This window comes from Schistocerca gregaria, chromosome 1 (assembly GCF_023897955.1).
Source record: "Schistocerca gregaria isolate iqSchGreg1 chromosome 1, iqSchGreg1.2, whole genome shotgun sequence".
NCBI classification, from domain to species: Eukaryota; Metazoa; Arthropoda; class Insecta; order Orthoptera; family Acrididae; genus Schistocerca; species Schistocerca gregaria.
The window spans coordinates 909272680-909299389 of NC_064920.1; positions in this window are offsets into that span (position 1 = coordinate 909272680).

The following is a 26710-nucleotide window of genomic DNA, read 5'->3' on the forward strand; positions in this document are numbered from 1 at the left end:
GCTAATGTGAGTTGTTTTTCTTTTGTTTCTCAGGAGGCGTGACGTTCTGGTAAGAACAGCAATTCCAGCATCATGGCTTGCACTGAAGAGGGAAGAGGGAAGGTGTGCACAATCTCTCAGCAAAGTTATTCTGTTTTACAGTTGCAACTTAGTTGAAGCCTTGAAGGTACGTCCTATATCAAGTGGTGTTTTGTTCTCGCAACAAGGGAACGTAATTATGTCCGGACACCAATGGACCTTAAGGGTGGACTGTAATATATGGGCGGTGGAAGACGAAATCTGTAAATTAGAGGATACATTTAATGAACTTCATTCCATGGTGGCTAATCAGTCAAGGTTTAATGACATACAGGGGGAATATCAGCTAGTACGATCAACTTTTGCACGCTTACAAGCTTAGTTGCAGCAAACTGGAGGGTTAATCCCGCATGTCCGTAGGGAAAGAGGATGGTTAGACGCAGATGATCGTATCCTAAAAACTGTTTTTGGGACCGCTGACGCGGAAGATATTAAAAGTATTAATGAACCCCTACAGCAGGTACAAGATAATGTGAATAGCAACAAGGGAATGCTAGATCTTCACACAGCCCAATTAGAGAGTTTGGAGAAGGATGTAGTTAATAATACGCGCCAATTGCGAGCCTTGGCCGCGACCTTGATGTCCCACATTAAGGCCACAGGCGACTTGGGTATAATCAAGTACCGATTGGATAACATCGATTCACAGCTGATAATCACTAAGCTGCTCTGTTTTCTTGCTGATAGTATTATGGAAGCACGCATAAAAGCCACGGAACTACAGGAGGCTTTTTAGCACGCAATGTGCGGGCACCTAACCCCGGTGCTGTTACCTTCGGAACAACTTTCGGGAAGGATTACGGAAAGTTCAGCACCCCTGGAGCTACTGACGACATTAACAGACGAACACTTATCTCTGTACTACAAAATGGCCACTGTTACCAGTATACCGACGGGTACCCTGCTAAGAATTTGTATCATAATACCATTAACATTGTAAGGGTTGTAAATTTGAATGTTGCGCCTTGCATACGTATCCAGTGAAGTGGGAAATTTTGCAGAAATTTGTACAATTAACCATACGGGAAATACTGTTAGTGGCACTTAACCGACAAGCTCATGCATTCCTCACTGCACAAGACTTGCAGCGTTGTCGAACAGGTCCAGTTACCATCTGCCCATCGAAATTGTTACACACTGCTCCCAAATCTTATGAGTTTTCTCTATCACGCTCTCAAGAACCAGACGCGGAGTGCCCTAAGAAATTATAGCAGGCACAGTGCAGTTCTTTCAGCAAGTGGGTCCACATTGGATATTTTCAATACAGCCGTTATCTGCGTTTGTTACGAGCAGGATAAGCAAGGGAGTACGCAAAGAATAGAATTGCAGGGGCAGGGACTGTTAATTAACGGCACACAGTGTGACATTTCAGGGCCAACTTCCCGTTTACCAGCCGTGATTACTGGAGCTACAATCATGAACATAACACGCACATTGATCTACGTACCCGACCAACCGATGCAATTCGTCACGAAAGAAAATCTCACTCTTTGAACAGCACATTAGACCCGACTTTGCTCGCCTCTTTGGACCGGATGCTAGCAGCTCAGGATGGATGTATAACTATGGAATATCTTTTTCAACGAGTGCATGAGTACTGTAATGAGCATAAGGTATGCTTACTAGTTATTGGATCATCAACCACAGCCACCTGTATTTTTATCTTTGTCGTAGGATTAGTGTACTATCGGCTGAAGAGGAAGGTAGTCCAAATCCCGCCCACTCCAACTTTTAACGTAAAGGTCCAGACAAAATCACTAAACAGTTGTGAGGCACTGTGAAACGTCCCCTTAGAAAAATTGTACACGACTGGTCTATGTGAAACGTCCTCTTTGAACAATTATACACGAATGTGCCTAAACTGACACACAATATCTTTAGCGCAACGCAATCTGACTTCCAAAAATCCCTACGAAAGAATGGCCCTGACTATCATTAACCTATACGTTTCACAAATCACTTACCTCACAAAAATCTTCGTTGCTCAAGCTACTGCAATACAGCGAGCGCCACTACTGCCAGCTAAATAAAAGATTCAAACTACTGAAGGCACTAACTACTGATAGGCATAGTTAGCAAATGAAAGATTTTAATAGAGAACAAACAATGTATTTACCTCACTAGTCATAATATATATAGAAGTTCATGACACCAATTCTTACAAATTTCAAAACTCCGCCATCTCTCTCCCCACGTCCACCACTGCTGGCGGCTCACCTCCAACTGCGCAACGCTACCCGCTGTTAGCATCCAGCTGCCGCTGCCCAACACTACAATGGCAGACAACAATGCAAACCAGCCACAGACTGCACACGGCACAGCCAGTGATTTTTCATACAGAGCGCTACGTGGTGTTGGCGTTACCAATAAAAATACACTCCAGGAAATGGAAAAAAGAACACATTGACACCGGTGTGTCAGACCCACCATACTTGCTCCGGACACTGCGAGAGGGCTGTACAAGCAATTATCACACACACGGCACAGCGGACACACCAGGAACCGCGGTGTTGGCCGTCGAATGGCGCTAGCTGCGCAGCATTTGTGCACTGCCGCCGTCAGTGTCAGCCAGTTTGCCATGGCATACGGAGCTCCATCACAGTCTTTAACACTGGTAGCATGCCGCGACAGCGTGGACGTGAACCATATGTGCAGTTGACGGACTTTGAGCGAGGGCGTATAGTGGGCATGCGGGAGGCCGGGTGGACGTACCGCCGAATTGCTCAACACGTGGGGCGTGAGGTCTCCACAGTACATCGATGTTGTCGCCAGTAGTTGGCAGAAGGTTCACGTGCCCGTCGACCTGGGACCGGACCGCAGCGGCGCACGGATGCATGCCAAGACCGTAGGATCCTACGCAGTGCCATAGGGGACCGCACTGCCACTTCCCAGCAAATTACGGACACTGTTGCTCCTGGGGTATCGGCGAGGACCATTCGCAACCGTCTCCCTGAAGCTGGGCTACGGTCCCACACACCGTTAGGCCGTCTTCCGCTCACGCCCCAACATTGTGCAGCCCGCCTCCAGTGGTGTCGCAACAAGTGTGAATGGAGGGATGAATGGAGACATGTCGTCTTCAGCGATGAGAGTCGCTTCTGCCTTGGTGCCAATGATGGTCGTATGCGTGTTTGGCGCCGTGCAGGTGAGCGCCACAATCAGGAGTGCATACGACCGAGGCACACAGGGCCAACACCCGGCATCATGGTGTGGGGAGCGAACTCTTACACTGGCCATACACCTCTGGTGATCGTCGAGGGGACTCTGAATAGTGCACGGTACATCCAAACCGTCATCGAACCCATCATTCTACCATTCCTAGACCGGCAAGGGAACTTGCTGTTCCAACAGGACAATGCACGTCCGCATGTATCCCAATCTACCCAACGTACTCTAGAAGGTGTAAGTCAACTACCCTGGCCAGCAAGATCTCCGGATCTGTCCCCAATTGAGGGACTGGATGAAACGTCGTCTCACGGGGTCTGCACATCCAGCACGAACGCTGGTCCAACTGAGGCGCCAGGTGGAAATGGCATGGCAAGCCGTTCCACAGGACTACATTCAGCATCTCTCTGATCGTCTCCATGGGAGAATAGCAGCCTGCATTGCTGCGAAAGGTGGATATACACTGTACTTGTGCCGACATTGTGCATGCTCTGTTGCCTGTGTCTATGTGCCTGTGATTCTGTCAGTGTGATCATGTGATGTATCTGACCCCAGGAATATGTCAATAAAGTTTCCCCTTCCTGGGACAATGAATTCACGGTGTTCTTATTTCAATTTCCAGGAGTGTACTTAAACAGCCTACTTACATAGCCCCCATGCTCCCCACAAAAAAATTTACAAATTGTTTTGGGCAGTGGCCAATACAGATTTGAAAATTTTTTTCATAATTACAATAACAAAGATATCAAATGCACATACTTATTGATACAATGTTGGTCAAAAGCTAAAATTTTCTCACAGTCCATAAAGACAGTCCTGATCGTTCATCACAGTAAAATTGCAGTGTTTTTCTCAGAGTCTGAGCAATAAAAGAAATTGCACTTGGAAGTAGTGGATTGCTAAGCAGTCTTGAAGAAGTAGTGTTGTCCTTCCAACTGAAAGACTGTGCTGACTCTTGACATGCAAACAGGTAATGGGCCACAACAGAGCAAACCCACAGCAGAGTCAGTCGAAGTGAAGACTATTGGTAGGTAGGTCATCACAGAGCAGATCCACTGTAGTCCTGGTAGAGATTAGGGTATTGGTGGACCACCAGAGGTAGAGACCCACTGCAGTCCATGTAGAAATAATGGTATTGGTGGACCATCGAAGGTGCAGACCCACTTCAGTCCTTGTACAGATGGCCAACAGCCATCTGTTGCGAATGTGCAGGTGCACAATCACCCTCGAAGAGTCTTGCGGAGAATATAGCAAGTCCATAAACCACCACTTGTCCAATCACAAAAAATTTGTTTGAAATGTCCTTAGAACCAGCAATGCTGTTGTCCAGTCCCTTGCTGAATTATTAACACATGTGCAAACACTAACAGTCCCTACTTCTCACATATTATCCATATACTATGACCAACAGAAACGTGTGCAGTGAAATGTAATTTACAAGTTACTTAATTTGATGAACTGGTGTCAATTACAATTTTATAACATAAGAATGCAATAACAAAGGTACAAAATACATCTTTAAAGAACATAACAATACAGATAACATTTGCAGTAGTACAGGCTTTACAAAAGAATCGAAATAGCAAATACATCAGTGTTACAAAAATTATAAGTACATACATAAAAGATCAGAATAACTTTTGAAACATCAACTTCACACATGAGCATTAGAACAAAATAGAATAAATAATGTCTAAACATCTTTACAAAGTAAATAACATGTTATTAATGCAAATTATATTTGAGGATAACAGTATTCCTCATCATAGTGAATGTAGCTGAATATTAGAAAATTCTACAACATAAGTCTTATCAGATGAACATATAAAGACAGGAAGAACATAAATACACATGGGTACACAAACACATAGTGGAATAACACAAGGAAAGGACAGGGTTTGTTTTACTGTAGTATTTTGCAAACAAAACTTTCTTTACTTCTCGGAGATCTCCCTTCGTTCTTCATTATTTCCAAAAAGTCCAATCTATACCTGATTTCTGTACTTTTTTCGTATAACTTCTCAATGCATTTCTTCCAATCCATCGAAAATCATTCTCTTATATAGGCTACCCCCTCTTAAGCTAACTTAAATCTACTGAGCTCAGATGCTTAACTAAGGGATAAGGCAATGCAGCAGCACAAAACAATTTACACAAACAGCAATGTTAAAAAATGGAAATTGGCAAAAAAGGCAGCAATATTACAACTAATATAAGGCAATGCGCAGCAAACAAGAAAAATAAATCAGTAATAAAATTGGCTTAACCTAGTAATACAAAATGACATTCAGTAGCACTATGAAAGGTAAACAGCCGCAGCAAATGCTATAACTTATACCTAAACATGACAAAGCTCAATCAGAAAAAATGTTACACTAAAGACAACAATGCAGATAAGGACAATGTCTATTCACATCTTAATGTCTATGCAATTAAAGTGGTGCACCACAAAAATTTATTCTAAAAAAAATATTACCATGTACTTGAAAAGACAATTCTGTATGCAATTTCTGTGAAGGGAAATGTCTTTTTGTGCAACTTCGTTTTTTTTTAAGTACATCATAAAGTTATTATTTACTGGGTCTGTAGGCATAAAATATTTATATTAGTACATCCATACAATTTATTTTATCCAATGCTTCAGTGCAGTTAGAAACTAGATGTTAAACAAAATGAGTAAATAAATGCATAAAGCAAGCCACATGGCATTTCTCTCAACTAGCAGGACAATAGCCATGAAATGTTTCTCGTCGTTTCATTAGGCATTTTAGTAAATATCATAAATTAAGAGCTCCACAGTGTAATCATATGTTTTCACGTTTGGGCGTGTAGTATTTGCGATGGTTTCTACAAAGGAATCTCAACACCGAGGATAATGACCTCTTTTTTTTTCTCCACCTGTGCCTCTGACAGGCACACACTAATGGCTTTCTTTTGTCAGGTGGTTGTCGCGCAGCTGGGTGCCCACGACGCATTACATGCAGATGGTCACTTAACTGTCTTATCGAAATATTTACGACATCAGTTTCCGCTACAGTGGCAGTGTCATATAAAAAAATTCACAGTTCAAGAATTTGCGTTACACATCTGTAGAAACAAAATCCTATTGATATAACAGTGTCCAAAATATTTTCGTCGGCATTGTAGTACATTCACGCATTTACATACATTTCATAACTCTTAAAGTACGATTCTTGGTTTCCAACAACCTTTTTCACAAACCAGAGTTCCTAACCACTACTCATTATTCCTTACCTTATTCGTCGACATTCTTCAATATTTCATCATTATAAATATGTAGCATAATCAAATTCCTCATATAGCATCAGCTTATTGATCATAAACATACCTCACCAGCATAATACACTACGTCGTCGTAAAAATAACATCATAACACCTCAGTCAAATCTAAAAAAAACGTCGTAGCTTTCTGCAATATTGTCAAAACATAAGAAAAATTCGCTGCTCATTTCAATAGTGTCATCTACCTCAAACGTACTTTAAAAATCATGATCTCATACCAAATATGTCATTCAAAGCTCTCATAGTATCATAATGGTTCCGAAAAAATATGAACAGTTCACAAAGTACAGACAAAAAACAATTTCATAAGTGTGAAGTTATCCACCTGCGTAATTGCGTAAACATGTGTCACTGACGTAGACAAAAAAATGTTTGTTTCTCTCAGTTAAATGATCAGATAGCTGTGTAATTCTGTGTTAGAGGAATATGGTACCAATGTGTAAAGTTGTATAAGCAAATACCATATTAGCTAGGGCTCCTTGTGCTTGCCACACACATGGTACACAAAGTAAGCGTGTACCCCCCTGAGCATTAATGTAATTATATCCTCAGGTGTTACAGAGTACAGCAATGGAATGAAATGTATCACGGAAAACTTTCTTTGCAATTCAAATATGTTGAAAAATAAATAGTTTAATGCGTGTCCTGTAGCGCTAAATGTGCGTCTTGCTGTAAGACAATCTCTGTGGAAGTGTGATAGTTATTGTCCTGCGAAAGCTAAGTTCTGCAGAAGTCAATGTATTTACCTCATGATAAAAGAAATTGAAATGCTTTGCGTATAGATATCTTAGTTATTACGCTTATTGCCGTGATGAAGTAAGTACTGTACTGTACATATTGTTGTGCTACAGAAAAGGCTGTCTCATTGTAGCTATACCACAAATGTTACTACTAAAACATGTTTTACTTTCCAGAAAAATTCAGAAAAACTGTGCAGATATAAAACAGATAAACTGCAAAAGCAACATTGTAAATTGTCACTCATTAGTAGCGTCGTGATAAAATCGTGTAGCTGTCACATAAACTAACCACTGTGTCATCTGGTATCTCACAGAAAGTACTTTAAATCCAGAATGTATTTTCAAGTAAACCAAAATGTTGCAATACTGGTAAATGTTCTAAGTATGTGAGCCATATAGTCGTTACGTAATCGTGCAACTAACAAGCAAGAATGTACACACGCAATAACACAGTGATGTCTGTTCACTATAACAATGCACTCGTAAATACTGTCTAAATATGTTCCGTAGGTTCTAGACTGTATAGTAAACTTCAAAACATTGTCGCATGTTAGTTTCTCACTGTGACAAATTGTACTAGTAGCGTGAAGTGAAAAATTTTATGGTAAAGACTAAGTTAAAAAGCAGATTGTCTCTCAATAAACGGTTATACATGTGAAATATAGTGCAATTCTTTACTCTTCATAGTACTCAGAGTTTCAACTGAAAAGCAATTATCATGTGATTACATCGGTAAGGAACACTGGAATTTTGCTCAAGGTTAGCTTATGTTATTTTTCTCTGATCCCGCCGGCGCACGCGGCTGCCTGCGGTGTGAGTCATTGTCTGCCTCTTTGTTGGCGCGCGCCGTTAATGGGATTAGGGGACCTAACTTCTAAAAATTCGCCTTGCCGAGAGGGCCCTACCCTGTTTGAAGCTCGCCAGTTCTGATGGATTTCCGGTCTGTCATTATGATTATATCGTCTGTCGTCATGTCGGTAGTTCCTGTAATTTCTTGTTTCTCGGTCATGTGGTGGAGAATTTCTCCCTGAATTATCACTGCGTGGTGGACCCTTGCGTCTGAAGTTATTCTGTCTCCCGTGATAATAATAGTTCTTGTTGCCATATTGTCTGTTTCTATGATTGTCTCTGTCATGTTCATTACTACAGAAATACGATCTTTCTCTGTAATAATTACTACTCTGCCAACGGTTGTCATACGGGTGGTGTCTGTTTTGGTCACGATTTACGTTGTACGAATAGCCTTGTCGTGTATTATTTCTGTCATCGTGGAATTGTGACAGGTGTGACCTGTAATTGTTGTGCTCCTGCTTTCGCGTTCCGCGATTGTCAGTGTCAATTTCCAGTTCTTGTAACAGTCCCTGAAAAGCTTCAATGTCGTCTTTGCATCGTCCTGCTAAAATAATCTGTCGTAAATGTTCAGGTAATTTGATTAAGCAAATGCGGATGAGTTCTGAGGGGCTGTATGGGTTTGAAAGATACTGATTCTTATGTAGCATGTCTTCAAAATATTTGACAAGACTGGAAAATTCAGATTGTTCGAAATGTTTCATCATTAGGATGCTATGTTTTACTCGGTCTTGTGTGGCTTGGGACCAATATGCTGAGAGGAAGGCATGGTAAAATTCTCCTTCACTGTGGCAATCGTGAATGACCAATCGCATTCTTACAGCTGGTTCATTCTCTAAGTAGCCACACATAAATTCTAATCTGTGTTCTAATGACCAGTTGGGAGGAAAACAATGAGAGAATTGATGGAGCCACGCTTGTGGATGAATGTCGTTGCCAGAATTCTTAAATGTTTTGAATTTACGTGCAGTAATGAACAGCTTATAGTCAAAATCATCGTCTCGGCGGGTAGCATATCGGTCATTGTTACGTCGTGTCGGCGGTTCCATCTCAGAATTCGGTGTACCTTGCCAATTTCTTTCATAATTTCCGAAGTGCCCTGCGTTATTATTTTGTGGCTTATCCGTATTTCTATGTCCCTCTTCCCGTATTGGAGCGCGAGTGTCCTCTGAAATACGTAATTGTTGTATTACCTGTGTCAGCTGATCTTGTACTTCCCGGATTTCTCTTTGGTGTTGCGTACTAATTTGATTCAGACTTTGTTTGAATTTCCTAATTTGTTCGCACTCTTCTGTGTCATTAAAGACTACCGGTTTTGTGTCATTCAAATTATCATCTACCTTCGTAGATAAATTATTTAGCTGATCCGAGAGTTCAACTACTTTCTCTGATAATGAACTAATGTCCTCCATGTGTCTTTCTAAACCAATTTTCAGAGTATCTACTGAGTCCTTTAAGTTTTCTTGAGTTTTTGCAAGTTGCGTAACCGAATCGGTAGATGCAACTGAGTCAATTTTAGCTTACAAGGTCTCATGATTTTCATGAACAATTGTTTGCAGTTCTTTTATGGCTGCTTCGTGATTCAGTAATGCATTTTCATGCCGCGAAAAAATAGGTTGGAAATGCTCACAAATTTGTGTTTTTACGTCATTACAGACTTTTTGACATTTCGATTCGATTTTATGTAATTCAGTAGTTAAATCTTCACGTGTTTGTTCAAGCGTATGTTCCACTGAGTCTAACTTTTGAAGCTTTTGCTCCATTGCGTCTAACTTTTGCTCTGTTTGTCTCTGATTTTGTTCCATTGTGTCTAACTTTTACTATGTTTGTCTCTGATTTTGTTCCATTTGTTTCTGATTTTGTTCAAGCGTTGTGTCTAACTTTTGTAGCCTTTGTCCCATTTGTTGCATTAACTGTAATAACAGTGCACTGGTGTCTGAAACATGTTCCTCAGTGCTTTTCGGCAGTGCATTTGAACCGGCAATATTCGCATTTTGAAAAGCAGAAAATGTGTCTTGATTTATTTGAGAAAACGGTGAGGACGCAAAATCTGAATCTACAGTATTTGCAAGATTGTGTCCTGTCATTTCGGAATCCTGAGGCGAGCTGTTGCCGACCGATCGATCGATAATGCTTCCCTGTTCACTAATTGTTTCACTGCCTACACCATTATTTGCAACCCACTGCATTTCCCTATACACAATTACCAAATTACTACTTTGAACATTAGTTAATTCATTACATGGTGGCGCTAACACACTGCTTTTGTCTTCACTGTCACTTCTCAGTTTACTTTCGAACCTAGTATTACGTTTTTCACACGCCATTATTGTCACAATTTTTCACACGACAACACAGAAAAACACAATTTGAAGAACAAAAATAAGAGAACACATTAACATAGCACTGAAAATAATATCTAGTTAATTGCAAGCGCAGCTGCGACATACTTCGTGCAAAACTATATGCATGTCACAACTATTTTACTGTACAACAATGAAAGACTGCAACTACAAAGGAAATTCTCTCTATGATTACGCGCTAGCAATAAATAAAAGCTACACTAATTACACAAACTACAAGGAAAAAATCAGAAGATTCCAGTGAGGTATCCTCGGCTAAAGGTCGACATATGAAACGTCCCCTTAGAAAAATTGTACACGACTGGTCTATGTGGAACGTCCTCTTTGAACAATTATACACTAATGTGCTTAAACTGACACACAATATCTTTAGCACAACGCAATCTGACTTCCAAAAATCCCTACGAAAGAATGGCCCTGACTATCATTAACCTATACGTTTCACAAATCACTTACCTCACAAAAATCTTCGTTGCTCAAGCTACTGCAATACAGCGAGCGCCACTACTGCCAGCTAAATAAAAGATTCAAACAACTGAAGGCACTAACTACTGATAGGCATAGTTAGCAAATGAAAGATTTTAATAGAGAACAAACAATGTATTTACCTCACTAGTCATAATATATATAGCAGTTCATGACACCAATTCTTACAAATTTCAAAACTCCGTCATCTCTCTCCCCACGTCCACCACTGCTGGCGGCTCACCTCCAACTGCGCAACGCTACGCGCTGTTAGCATCCAGCTGCCGCTGCCCAACACTACAATGGCAGACAACAATGCAAACCAGCCACAGACTGCACACGGCACAGCCAGTGATTTTTCATACAGAGCGCTACGTGGTGTTGGCGTTACCAATAAAAAAACCTAAACAGCTTACTTACAAAACCTACGTTTCTAGTATTTATAGACTTAGAGAAAACTTTTGACAATGTTGACTGGAATACTCTCTTTCAAATTCTGAAGGTGGCAGGGATAAACTACAGAGAGCGAAAGGCTATTTACAGTTTGTGCAGAAAGCAGATGGCAGTTATAAGAGTCGAGGGACATGAAAGGGAAGCAGTTGTTGGGACGAGTGTGAGACAGTGTTCTAGCTTCTCCACGATGCTATTCAATCTGTATATTGAGCAAGCAGTAAAGTAAGCGAAAGAAAATTCAGAGTAGGTATTAAAATCCATGGAGAAGAAATAGAAACTTCGAAGTTTGCAGATGACATTGTAATTCTGTCAGAGAGAGCAAAGGACTTAGAAGAGCAGTTGAATGGAATGGACAGTGTCTTGAAATGAGGGTATAAGATGAACATCGACAAAAGCAAAACAGGGATAATGGAATGTAGTCGAATACTAGGCTCCAAAGTAAACTGAGAAATGACAGTGAAGACGAAAGCAGTGTGTTAGCGCCACCATGTAATGAATTAACTAATGTTCAAAGTAGTAATTTGGTAATAGCGCATAGGGAAATGGAGCGGGCTGCAAATAATGGTGTAGGCAGTGAAACAATTAGTGAACAGGGAAGCATTATCGATCGATCGGTCGGCAACAGCTCGCCTCAGGATTCCGAAATGACAGGACACAATCTTGCAAATACTGTAGATTCAGATTTTGCGTCCTCACCGTTTTCTCAAATAAATCAAGACACATTTTCTGCTTTTCAAAATGCGAATTATTGCCGGTTCAAATGCACTGCCCAAAAGCACTGAGGAACATGTTTCAGACACCAGTGCACTGTTATTACAGTTAATGCAACAAATGGGACAAAGGCTACAAAAGTTAGACACAATGCATGAACAAAATCAGAAACAAATAGAACAAAATCTAGAAAAGTTAGACACAACGCTTGAACAAAATCAGAAACAAATGGGACAGAATCTTCAAAATTTAGACACAATGGAACAAAATCAGAGACAAACACAGCAAAAGCTTCAAACGTTAGACACAATGGAACAAAAGTTTCAAAAGTTAGACACCACACTTGGACAAACACGTGAAGATTTAACGAATGAGTTACATAACATCGAATCGAAATGTCAAAAAGTCTGTAATGACGTAAAAACACAAATTTGTGAGCATTTCCAACCTATTTTTTCGCGGCATGAAAATGCATTACAGAATCACGAAGCAGCCATAAAAGAACTGCAAACAATTGTTCATGAAAATCATGAGACCTTGTAAGCTAAAATTGACTCAGTTGCATCTACCTATTCGGTTACGCAACTTGCAAAAACTCAACCGAACTTAAAGGACACTGTAGATACTCTGAAAATTGGTTCAGAAAGACACACAGAGGAAATAATTTCACTGTCGGATAAAGTAGCCGAACTTTCAGATCAGTTTACTAACTTATCTACGAAGGTAGATGATGATCTGAATGACACAAAACCTGTAGCCTTCACTGACACTGAAGAGTATGAACAAATTAGGAAATTCAAACAGTTGCACGATTACGTAACGACCATAAGGCTCACATGCTTAGAACATTTACCAGCACTGCTAATGAGATTTTAATACTACATTTTGGTTTACTTGAAAATACGTTCTGGATTTAAAGTACTTTCTGTGAGATACCAGATGACACAGTGGTTAGTTTATGTGACAGCTACACGATTTTATCACGACGCTACTAATGAGTGACAATTTACAATGTTGCTTTTGCAGTTTATCTGTTTTATATCTGCACAGTTTTTCTGAATTTTTCTGGAAAGTAAAACATGTTTTAGTAGTAACGTTTGTGGTATAGCTACAATGAGACAGCCTTTTCTGTAGCACAACAATATGTACAGTACAGTACTTACTTCATCACGGCAATAAGCGTAATAACTAAGATATCTATACGCAAAGCATTTCAATTTCGTTTATCATGAGGTAAGTACATTGACTTCTGCAGAACTTAGCTTTCGGAGGACAATAACTACGACACTTCCACAGAGATTGTCTTACAGCAAGACGCACATTTAGCGCTACAGGACACGCATTAAACTATTTATTTTTCAACATATTTGAATTACAAAGAAAGTTTTCCGTGATACATTTCATTCCATTGCTGTACTCTGTAACACCAGAGGATATAATTACATTAATCCTCAGGGGGGTACACGCTTACTTTGTGTACCATGTGTATGGCAAGCACAAAGAGCCCTAGCTAATATGGTATTTGCTTATACAACTTTACACATCGGTACCACATTTCTCTAACACATAAATTACACAGCTATCTGATCATTTAACTGAGAGAAACAAACATTTATTATACTACGTCAGTGACAGATGTTTACGTAATTACACAGTTGGATAACTTCACTCTTATGAAATTGTATTTTGTCTGTACTTTGTGAACTGTTCATACATTTTCGGAACCATTGTGATACTATGAGAGCTTTGAATGAAATAATTGGGTATGAGATCATGATTTTTAAAGTACGGTTGAGGTATATGACACTTTTGACATGAGCAGAGAATTTTTTTTAGGTTTTGAAATTACTGGAGGAAGCTACAACGTTTTTGAGAATTGACTGAAATGTTATGATATTATTACGACGACGATGTGTATTATGCTGTTGCGGTATGTTTATGATCAATAAGCTGATGGTATAAGAGTTATTTGATTATGCTATGTATTTATTATGATGAAATATTGATGTGTCGCCGCAAGATTGACGTGTCGACGAATATGTACATGTTTAATAAGGTAAGAAATAAGGAGTAGTGGTTAGGGACTCTGATTTATGAAAAGGATGTTAGAAACCAAGAATCGTACTTTAAGAGTTATGAAATGTGTGTATACGCGTGAATGTATCACAAGGCCGCCAAAAATTTTTGGACACTGTTATATTTACAGGATTTTGTTTCTACATATTTGTAACGCAAATGCTTGACCTGTGAAATTTTTTATATGAGACTGCCACTGTAGCGGAAACTGGTGTCGTAAATATTTCGGTAAGAAAGTTAAGTGACCACCTGGACGTAATGCGTCGTCGGCGCCCAGCTGGGCGACAGCCACCAGGAAACAAGCCATTAGTGTGTGCCCTTCAGAGGCACAGGTAAAAAAAAAAAGGGAAGCCATTATCCTCGCTATTGACATTCCTTTGTAGAAAGCATCGTAAATACTACACGCCCAAACTTGAAAACATATGATTACACTGTGGAGCTCTTAATTTATGGTATTTACTAAAATGCCTAATGAAACGACGAGAAACATTTCATGGCTATTGTCCTGCTAGTTGAGAGAAATGCCATGTGGCTTGCTTTATGCATTTATTTACTCAGTTTGTTTAATATCTAGTTTCTAACTGCACTGAAGCATTGGTTAAAATAAAATTTATGGATGTACTAATATAAATATTTTATGCCTACAGATCCAGTAAATAATAACTTTATGATGTACTTAAAAAAAACGAAGTAGCACAAAAAGACATTTCCCTTCACAGAAATTGCATACAGAATTGTCTTTTCAAGTACATGGTAATATTTTTTTACAATAAATTTTTGTGGTGCACCATTTTAATTGCATAGACATTAAGATGTGAATAGAAATTGTCCTTATCTGCATTGTTGTCTTTAGTGTAACATTTTTTCTGATTGAGCTTTGTCATGTTTAGGTATAAGTTATAGCATTTGCTGCGGCTGTTTGCCATTATAGTGCTACTGAATGTCACTTTGTATTACTAGGTTAAGCCAATTTTATTACTGATTTATTTTTCTTGTTTGCTGCGCATTGCCTTATATTAGTTGTAATGTTGCTGCCTTTTTTTGCCAATTTCCATTTTTTTATCATTGCTGTTTGTGTTAATTGTTTTGTGCTGCTGCATTGCCTCGTCCCTTAGTTTAGTATCTGATCTCAGTAGATTTAAGTTAGCTTAAGAGGGGGTAGACTATATGAGAAACTAACTAGGATGAATTGGAAGAAAAGCATTGAGAAGCTATAAGAAAATGGTTTGGCCAAAAAAGTAGTGTACAGTGGAGAAAAACTATTTTTGAAAAAGGATGTGAACAGAATACAGAAAACAGGTTTAGATAGGACTTTTTGGGAATAATGATGAACTAAGGGAGATCTCTATGCAAAATACTGCAGTAAAACAAACCCTGTCCTTTCCTTTCGTATTATCCCTCTATGTGGTTATGTACCCTTGTGTATTTGTCTTTTTCCTGTCTTTATGTGTTTAGCTAATAAGATTTATGTTGTAGAATTTTTCAAATACTATGTTATTTTCTTTGTAAATATGTTCAGACATTATTTATTGTGTTTTGTGTTAATGCTCATGTGTGAAGTTGATGTTTCAAAAGTTATTCTGATCTTTTATGTATGTACTTATGTCATAATTTTTGTAACACTGATGCATTTGTTGTTTCGATTCTTTTGTAAAGCCTGTATTACTGCAAATGTTATCTGTACCATTATGTTCTTTAATGATATATTTTGTACCTTTGTTGTTGTATTCTTATGTTATAAAATTGTAATTGGCACCAGTTCATCCAATTTAGTAACTTGTAAATTACATTTCACTGCACACATTTCTGTTGGTCATAGAATATGGACAATATGTGAGAAGTAGGGACTGATAGTGTTTGCACGTGTGTTAATAATTCAGTAAGGGACTGGATAACAGCATTGCTGGTTCTAAGGACATTTCAAAAACAATTTTTGTGAGTGGACAAGTGGTGGTTTATGGACTTGCTGTATTCTCTGCAAGCCTCTTCAATGGTGATTGTGCACCTGCACAGTTGCAACAGATGGCTGCTGGCCGTCTCTACAAGGACTACAGTGGGTCTGCACCTTTGATGACCCACCAATACCATTATTTCTACAAGGACTGCAGTGGGTCTGCACCTCTGGTGGCCCACCAATACCGTAATCTCTACCAGGACTACAGTGGGTTTGCTCTGTTGTGGCCCATTAATTGTCTGCATGTCAAGAGTCAGCACTGTCTGTCCGTTGGAAGGACAACACTACTTCTTCAAGACTGGTTAGAAATCCACTACTTCCAAGTGCATTTTCTTTTACTACTCAAACTTTGAGAAAAACACTGCAATTTTACTTTGATGAATGATCAGGACTGTCTTTATGGACTGTAAGAAAATTTTAGCTTTTGACCAACATTGTATCGATAAGTGTGTGCATTTCATTTCTTTGTCATTGTAATTATGAAAAAAAATTTCAAATCTGTACTGGCTACTGCCCAAAAAAATTTGTAAATTTTTTTGTGGGGAGCATGGGGGCTATGTAAGTAAGCTGTTTAGGTTTTTTTATTGGTAACGCCAACACCACGTAGCGCTCTGTATGAAAATCACTGGCTGTGCCGTGCGCAGTCTGTGTTTAGTTTGCATTGTTGTCTGCCATTGCAGTGTTGAGCAGCGGCAGCTGGATGCTAACAGCGCGTAGCGTTGCGCAGTTGGAGGTGAGCCGCCAGCAGTGGTGGACGTGGGAGAGAGATGGCGGAGTTTTGAAATTTGTAAGAATTGGTATCATGAACTGCTATATATATTATGACTAGTGAGGTAAATACATTGTTTGTCCTCTATTAAAATCTTTCATTTCCTAACTATGCCTATCAGTAGTTAGTGCCTTCAGTAGTTTGAATCTTTTATTTAGCTGGCAGTAGTGGTGCTCGCTGTATTGCAGTAGCTTGAGCAACGAAGATTTTTGTGAGGTAAGTGATTTGTGAAATGTAAAGGGTAATGTTAGTCAGGGGCATTCTTTTGTAGGGATTTTTGAAAGTCAGATTGCGTTGCGCTAAAAATATTGTGTGTCAGTTTAAGCACAGTCTTGTAACAATTATTCAAAGCGGACGTTTCAGTTTGCCTTTCCTTAATCTTTCTTCTAAGATAAGTCGTAGGGTCAGTATTGCCTCACATGTTCCTTAATTTCTACTGAATTCGAAGTGATCTTCCCCTAGGTCAGCTTCTACCAGTTTTTTCATTCGTCTGAAAAGAAATCGCGTTAGTATTTTGCAGCTGTGACTTATTAAACTGATAGTTGGGTAATTTTCACATCTGTCAACACCTGCTTTCTTTGGAATTGGAATTATTATTTTCTTCTTGAAGTCTGAGGGAATTTCGCCTTTCTCATATATCTTGCTCACCAGATGGTAGAGTTGTGTCAGAACTGGCTCTCCCAAGGCTGTCAGTAGTTCTAATGGAATTTTGTCTACTCCCGGGGCCTTGTTTCGACTCATGTCTTTCAGGGCTCTGTCAAACTCTTCACACAGCATCATATCTCCCATTTCATCTTCATCTACCTCCTCTTCCATTTCCATAATATTGTCCTCAAGAATATTACACCTGTATAGACCCTCTATATACTCCTTCCACCTTTCTGCTTTCCCTTCTTTGCTTAGAACTGGGTTTCCATCTGAGCTCTTGATATTCATGCAAGTGGCTCTCTTTTCTTCAAAGGTCTCTTTAATTTTCCTGTAGGCAGTATCTATCTTACCCCTCATGAGATAAGCCTCTACGTCCTTACATTTGCCCTCTAGCCATCTCTGCTTAGCCATTTTGCACTTCCTGTCCATCTCATTTTTGAGATGTTTGTATTCCTTTTTGCATGCTTCACTTGCTGCACTTTTGTATTTTCTCCTTTCATCAATTAAATTCAGTATCTCTTCTGCTACCCAAGGATTTCTACTAGCCCTCGTCTTTTTACCTACTTGATCCTCTGCTGCCTTCACTATTTCATTCCTCAAAGCTACCCATTCTTCTTCTACTGTATTTCTTTCCCCCATTCCTGTCAATTGTTCCCTTATGCTCTCCCTGAAACTCTGTACAATCTCTGGTTCTTTAAGTTTATCCAGTTCCCATCTCCTTAAATTCCCACCTTTTTGCAGTTTCTTCAGTTTTAATCTACAGGTCATAACCAATAGATTGTGGTCAGAGTCCACATCTGCCCCTGGAAACGTCTTACAATTTAAAACCTGGTTCTTAAATCTCTGTCTTACCATTATATAATCTATCTGATACCTTTTAGTATCTCCAGGGTCCTTCCATGTATACAACCTTCTTTCATGATTCTTGAACGAAGTGTTAGATATGATTAAGCTATGCTCTGTGCAAAATTCTACCAGGCAGCTTCCTCTTTCATTTCCTAGCCCCAATCCATATTCACCTATTACGTTTCCTTCTCTTCCTTTTCCTACTGTCGAATTCCAGTCACCCATGACTATTAAATTTTCATCTCCTTTCACTACCTGAATAATTTCTTTTATCTCGTCATACATTTCATCAACTTCTTCATCTGCAGAGGTAGTTTGCATATAAACGTGTACTACTGTAGTAGGCGTGGGCTTTGTGTCTATATCTTCCACAATAATGCGTTCACTATGCTGTTTGTAGTAGCTTACCCGCACTCGTATTTTTTTATTAATTATTAAACCTACTCCTGCATTACCCCTATTTGATTTTGTATTTATAACCCTGTATTCACCTGACCAAAAGTCTTGTTCCTCCTGCCGCCAGACCTCACTAACTCCCACTATATCTAACTTTAACCTATCCATTTACCTTTTTCAATTTCCTAACCTACCTGCCCGATTAAGGGATCTGACATTCCACTCTCCGATCCGTAGAACGCCAGTTTTCTTTCTCCTGATAACAACGTCCTCCTGAGTAGTCCCCACCCGGAGATCCGAATGGGGGACTATTTTACCTCCAGAATATTTTACCCAAGAATACGCCATCATCATTTAATCATACAGTAAGACTGCATGCCCTCGGGAAAAATTACGGCTGTAGTTTCCCCTTGCTTTCAGCCGTTAGCAGTAGTAGCTTCACACTACAGTGGGTTTTCTCGAACTAAGAAATATGCTGAATTCTTGAAAATTTCAAAATGGTTTCACATCGATGCTATGGTGCCTAGAAGAGTCTTTACATCCTGCTGACATGAGAATAATAATCTCTGCGTCAGAAGCTTGCTTCTACTTAACCATTTAATAGACACGCATTTTTTTCCACCGTGACTAATGTTGTAAGCTAATCACATCATCCATTACAGCACACTCCTGGGGCTGGGAAATGTGGCCACAATGGTCTGGTGAAACGAACTATCACAGGTGTAATGCGTGGGTTCAGGCATTTACTTTTAATGCCCGGCATTGTGACTGATTGGTTCTAGGCGCTTCAGTCTGGAACCGCGCGACCGCTACTGTCGCAGGTTCGAATCCTGCCTCGGGCATGGATGTGTGTGATATCCTTAGGTTTATTACGTTTAAGCAGTTCTACGTTCTAGGGGACTGATGACCTCAGATGTTAAGTCCCATAGTGCTCAGAGCCATTTGATGATCTGAACATTTAAGAGGCACAAACAGATTTACTTTATTTCTGGTAACCTCAAGAGAAAGACGTTATAATCCAGAATCCACATTAAACATCACATTCCATCTTTACCAACTGGGCAGAGCTGGTTTACGTTGGGAAATGACATAGGCGGAAGTCTTGGTAAACAGAAATACTGTCGCCAGTAAACTTACTTACATTAGAAAATGTTATTTTATTTGATGAACCGATAGCCATTTAAAGGAACACAGCTCTTATTTTAGTTGTCTTTGATTGAACTAGAGACGTAGGAAAGTTTGGTGCTGGACTGTGATTAGAATTCGTACCTCCGCTTTTGAGGATCTAAATCTCTCGGAATAGTATAATTCAATCACTTCGTTCCCTTACCCAAGAATACAATCTTCTTTAGGTCTCCTCCAAAGGTAAGTAAGTGGGAACGAATCCTGATCCAGTACAAAAATATTCGTAACTTCATTTCAAGCCCTATCACTTGCACACTGGCCTGTTAGTGAAAATCAACGTTCATTTTTAATATCTGTTCATGTGTTGCCAACAACCTCAATAGCTGTCGTTGTTTCTGGTCAAACACGCACACATCTAACAGTTGGTGAGCAAGCAATTGATACTTAAGCTATAGTCGTGGACGATAAAGAAGGACGGTGGGTGTTCGGTTCGATTGTCACTCAGGCACAAAGATTTGTGTCCTTATCTTAGATTCAAACAACTAGCAGCTGGTAAGAAAAACCGATATGTAACATTTGATTTTACTTACTTAACAATCCGATTAAGTGTTGGGTTTGTATCTCTGTCACAGAACTTCACATCATGTGCTTCATCTTTAAACGCATGCACACTTCGTCACTTCTGAATGGAGATATATCAGACATCTTTCGTGCTTAGTTAACAGGTACGAAAGGGTCTTGATAGGAGTCCCGGTTTATTGCAAAAACTGTCGTCTTCTATTTCCAAGTTTATATTTGGTTACTGATATTGGCGAAAATTTCGGTAATTCATGACTCTTCGTGGCTAGTCAGCAATATGATTAGATTAGATTGGATTAATACTTGTTCCATAGATCATGAATACTACATTTCGTAATGATGTGGAACGTGTCATTTTAATGAAATATTTCTTTACATACCATGATTCAATTTTTTTACACCAATTTTTTACACTGACTCGCATTCTTTTTTATATTTATCTCTCTTCTCTCTCTCTCTCTCTCTCTCTCTCTCTCTCTCTCTCTCTCTCTCTCTCTCTCTCTCTCCCTCACACACACACACACACACACACACACACACACACACACACATACACACACATACTTTTTTTTATTTGTTTGTTGTGCTCGACTATCAGCCAGGCACGAAAACGTCCGTGGTGCTTGAATGAGTTTCTTAGTTTTGAGTACACTCACGAAAGAAATATAAAAACAACTATGAGAGTTACTGATTTATGATACTTAATTTGCAGTCAGCTCTGAGTATTATTAGTCACTGCGCTCCATTCCCTAAGCCTAGTTACAGAAATGCTAATCAGACGCATTACATATTCCAGACCGTGGCAGCCGCGTCTTTGGGATGCCAGCTATGGTCACTTCCCAGCCCACTGTAGGAAGACATCGGTTCTCCTTCTTCCTGCTGGTTCTGTAACTGAAATTTGGCAACAAGGCGAGGTATGTTTGGCAACTCTGTGGTCGACAAGTTTCTTCCTGGTGTGCTCAGAATTAAGCCTCAAATTCACTTGATTTTCCCTGTCATTTCCATTGAATAATCTGAGTTATTATCATTTGAGGTGTAACAAAAGATTGTATATTTACGGTTTTCAACCCAGGAAAGTCATTGCACGTGGAAATTGCAACTAATCTGGTCCTTTAAATAGCGGTTTACGAGATGTAGCTGCTATTCTATTGGCCTCGTAAGAGGAAGCCAAGATACATACCTCTTTGTTAGCTCTGTGGTAACGTGCTGACCTGTAAAACCAGCATCTGTTATGGATCGCGGTTGCAGTCTCGTTGACAGTAACGTTTCTTTCCCTTCAGTGAAAGAGCTACAAGCAGTCAGATCAAACATCGATAAGAAAATACTTTCGGCTCAAAGTGCAATGGTGAAAAACTTAAAATTCTGCACAACAGGTAACGCCTCATTACGCTGCTGACAAGCAAATTTTGGGTTTCTAGGAATACGTAACATTATCTATGAAATGCCACATTGCGTCCTTCTTGAGTATGACACAGCATACCAATTAAACACAGACCAAATCGAAATCTAAGTGAGTAGTATTTTACTAATTGTGCTGATAGAGGCACGCTTGTGTACAGATACTCAGTTCTATAAAAACAGACTTTCTTCGTCAGATGCGCTCTCCCCATACATAATACAAAAGTTTCGAGATTCATCTGCTGCCTGGCCACCTAATCAACCTGAAAGGAACAAAATCTCACAGAAGTTAGCCCTATTTCCACATGCAAATATTTTGGGTTGAGAAGTGAAGTTCCATTAGATTGATATAATCAGCAGACAGCAGAATTGCGTTTTAAAAAATATAGCAGTGAATGTACTAACTTGCGACATCTCGTCAACTATGTGCGACGTTTACTGTTACGCTACTAGCTGACATGGAGCTACAGCAGCTCCAGAAATCAACAATTCCTCCAGAACTTCCGCATTCCACAGTGCTGTGAGATAATGCATATGGCCAGATCTAGACTTCTGAGAGACAGACAGTTACAGCTTTTCTTTTGCACAGCACGACGTTTTCAACAATCAGATAGCGCTATATAGTAGCTCAAGTGGAAAGAAACACTTCCTATTAAAATTTCTGCATTCTACACTGTTGGCCGTTCTGTGTAGGTGGCAGTTATGTGATTTTATTCCTGTGATTACAAAATAGAGTTGAATGTATGCACTGGGTAGCCGAGGCAGCTAGTTCATGGCGATTTCGTCAACCAATGAATGCACTCAACATGCTGCGAACCACTACGGGGAACCAGTGTGTCCGAATTCTCATCCAGTGCGGCGCAACGGCGCTATGATAGAAGAGGATTTGGTGTTCTGTTGTATTGATGATCGGTTCCTGTACTTATAGTCTGGGTTCAATTCCAAATTTTGCTGTTGGGTTTTGATAGCGAGAGACAGATTCCATCTTTTATTTGAGCTTATGTATGTCGATAAAATTGGTTCTGAACTGGGAATTCAACTCAGACAGCGCTTCACGTGGAAATTGATCCCTTTGTGACAATACAGCTCGACTACAGTTTGTTGTTTGTTCAAAACTGATGATTCCTCCACATACTGCCCACGAATGGGTTTGAATCCTGGACCGGCACTAAAGTTTTAATGACGTATTATCAAGCTCTAGCATGAGAACACCTATCTGCTGGTGCATAATAATTTTGATTTTTAATGTATTTTCATTCATTGTCAACACTAACGATATCTGATGGTTTTGACTCCCAGTGAGACTCAGAACTAATTGCAAAATCAGTCTAAGTTCAAGGATGTTATTCCGAGCGGCTGGTGGAGAAAAATTCGGTTACTGCCAGTCTTTGTATGTAGTCAAGGACGATATGTGTGGGGTTTGATTACCAGTCACCACTGAACTCTTCGTCATATTATTTCTAGTTAAAACATGCTCACACGTCGCTGCTGGTGTAACAAACCCATATTTAATGTTCGTTTTCTGTAGAATGTAACAGTGATTTAATATTTCGTTTCGTCATTTCACTTAAAACATCTTGCTACCGCCGAGAAAATCCGATATTTCACAGTAGATTGTGCTTCGATAACAATCCGATGAGATTCTGGGTTCGCATCCCTGTCCAACACAAAGCTTTACCTCACGGCGTTTCGAGTAAGTTACTTGTGAAGAAGCAATATTTAACATCTCTAGTAGTTCGTTAACAGTGACAATAGATGCTGGGTAGGAATTCGTGTCCGTTAAAAACGTTATCGTTATGTAATTTAAAGTTGATATTTGCTAACACACTGTCTAAAATCGAGGTATATCACTCTCTGTATGCCTAGTCAGGAATGACTGTTAGTTTCCGTCATTCACGAAATCTTTGCTTGGTCTGCATGACCTGGGTTTGAATCCATATGCAGAAGGAGGTGGTTCGTCTTGTCATTTGAACTTCATACATATTCCCTATTAGCTGCTCGTGCGTAACTTAAACTTTTAATGTTATTTTGTGTTAAATAATAAGTACGGTATGTTACTTTGAACAGGAAATCATGAATACGTCCAACTTACTACGTGCATTACCTATCTGACGTAATAATGCGAGTGGTAATATTTCAGGTATGTCATTTATTGTAATAAATGTGAGCTTACAAGCCTTAAGGACAGTCTTATCTGTGATAAGGTGTTCCCTGATATTTGTAGTATCGTGGTATTACTTTACATCTTGAGTTATTGCGACACAGAGCAGTGTTTTCTAGTGGTGACTTGTTGGAACCATTTTCAATAGTCAAACGACTGTACCGAGGAGCCATTAGAGGACCTGCTAGACAGCTGCGTTATGCGGGTTGCATGCGAATTAGGCGAAATTCAATTCAGGTCGTTCGGATACTTCTGAACACGACTGTACTTGCATGGCTCGGTTTAGCGATAGCCGACCGATTCATGGCTGGCATGGAGAAATTTAGAATTCATAAATATCTATTTAAGTGGCGAAGATATTGGAAAAGCGTTGCTGTTTATCAAAAACTGTGCAACCATAGTACATTTCGAAACAGAAATTATTAAACTATACTGCTGTGCTGCTGAGAAAAATAGGATGCACCTTAGCGTAATTAAGGTTCCACCACTGTTAGCAACACGGTTTTAGGCGTATATAGTGTACTTCGACGAAATTGTGAAGCGCAATCAATATCTGGACAACCAACATAGTAACTGTGGGCTAATTCAGTTGTTTTAATACCATGCCATGGAGCTTAAAAACTTCTAAATTTTGTTCGAAGAATTAATTGGAGGCCTTCATACTGGTACGAACAGATCTGGATGAAATTAAGAGAGAAGAGAAGAATTCGGGTGTTACTTTCGACAGGCACCAACGCGTAAACTCTTGAAGTATTAAGCGCTCAAATGCTAACGTGGAATTGAGTGGTAATTGCAAACGAATACATAATTCAAAAGAAAATTGGTCCGGAACAGAGGCAGTTCGACGACAAAGGACCGATAGGGGACAGTATGTCAGGGCCTTCAAGAAAGAACGGAGGTGGTGAAATAATTGAGTTATAGAATTAGTCTTTGTTTTTCATTTTTTATATATATTCTGTAGCAACATCACTACAGCATTAGGCTATCAGTTTCTTTGTAATTTATTTTTATGTGTGAATATTTAGTGTTTTTGTAGTCTTTAATGTTTCGTTCATTCTTTTGTGGATTTTGACTACATTAAATTTAATTGGATCGGTACATAGAGGGTTGGAATAAATGAGCCTCACACTCACTTGTCAGTTTGCTATAGATGTTTTAGAGAGCACATGTGATTTTCTTTCACATCCACCTGGGGAAACTTTTGTTTTGTTCATGAGTGTAATACTTGTTTTCGACATTTCAAGATTATTATGTGCTGTAGTGTACTCCGAAAACCGTCGACAAAGCCTCCCAAGATGTGCCCATTTGTTTGTTGTCTGTCAGTATCTTAGCTAATATTACGTGAGGTAATCAAAAATAATACATCATTCCTTACAATTTGCCCCTTTTTTAAAATAGTTTTGCACAGCGCCTCATTTCTGCATCATTTGTTGAATGATCGATGTGTGACTCGCTAATTTTAAATGAGAGACTTTTCGTCTCTATCGCTTGGAAAAGGTATAGTGGGGCGTTAATATATAGATTCGTGGCAGGAGAGTTGACTTGATGTCAGTGATGTGAGGAGGGGTCTGGTGTTTTGTGTCCTGTGTGGTTCTGACACAAGTGACTGATATTGTAGAAGAGATTTGGCCTTCCGACAGCGGCGATTTACGCCCTGAGGAAACTGCTGAGATGATATGATTTTTTGTCAGTCGCCTATTATAGCCACTTGAGCGCTGTGCGTGCTTGACGATGCCATTTCGAGTTTGAAGTTTATGCATCAGCTCTCTCCATCACACAGACTATCGTATCCGTGAATGGAGCAGAATTATAATTTTGCCACCGCTACTAAACCAATTACATGGTGAAAGCATCTCACTAGTACCAAACACAAGAACTGAATTAATAATGAATGCACCATTTGTCAGTCAGTTGTAAGGAATTTGGAGGGACGAGAACTTGTTATTTATTTATTTTATTTATTGTGAAACACTCTAACACACAATATACACTGATTTTTGCTGCGGTAACCTTTTCTTGCCTTTCTTAAAGAGAATCGGTTTAAGAAGTGATATAGCAACAATGATTGTTGCGACACTCCCACGAATCGTCCCGTAAGTGGTGTGGACTTATGTGAAGAAGTATATTGTTAAGTTCTGCTTATATTGTTGCGATTAAGTGTTTTAATGATGTGGTTTGGTCTCTGACGTGTTCGAAAGTTTCAGAGGCAGCCGTGTTTCGGTGCAAGCAGGGGCAAGCCTACGGCAGTCGGGAGAGACGGATGAACCTTCGCCTGAGCCGATAGCCCTGCCAGCATACCTGCTTTAATCCTGGAAACCGCAGGTTGGCGCATGCCTTATCTAGTCTGACGAGTCAGGACATAATAGATTCTTTTGTCGATGATAGTCAGAAGGATACTGAATATTGCTACGACACTTCTTCTTCAGAGAAGGGAGTCGTTAGGTGACGACTAATATTGACATTTTCTCGCAGGAATTTATTTTGTAAGCCCACGATCGTACTCACATATTATGTACAATAACCCTGCTACACATACAACACACTACATACAACTGAATGAAATTCAAGGTATACATCATACCTTTAACCAAGGCGTTGATGCTCTCATTAAGATGTAGTTAGTAAAATTACCAT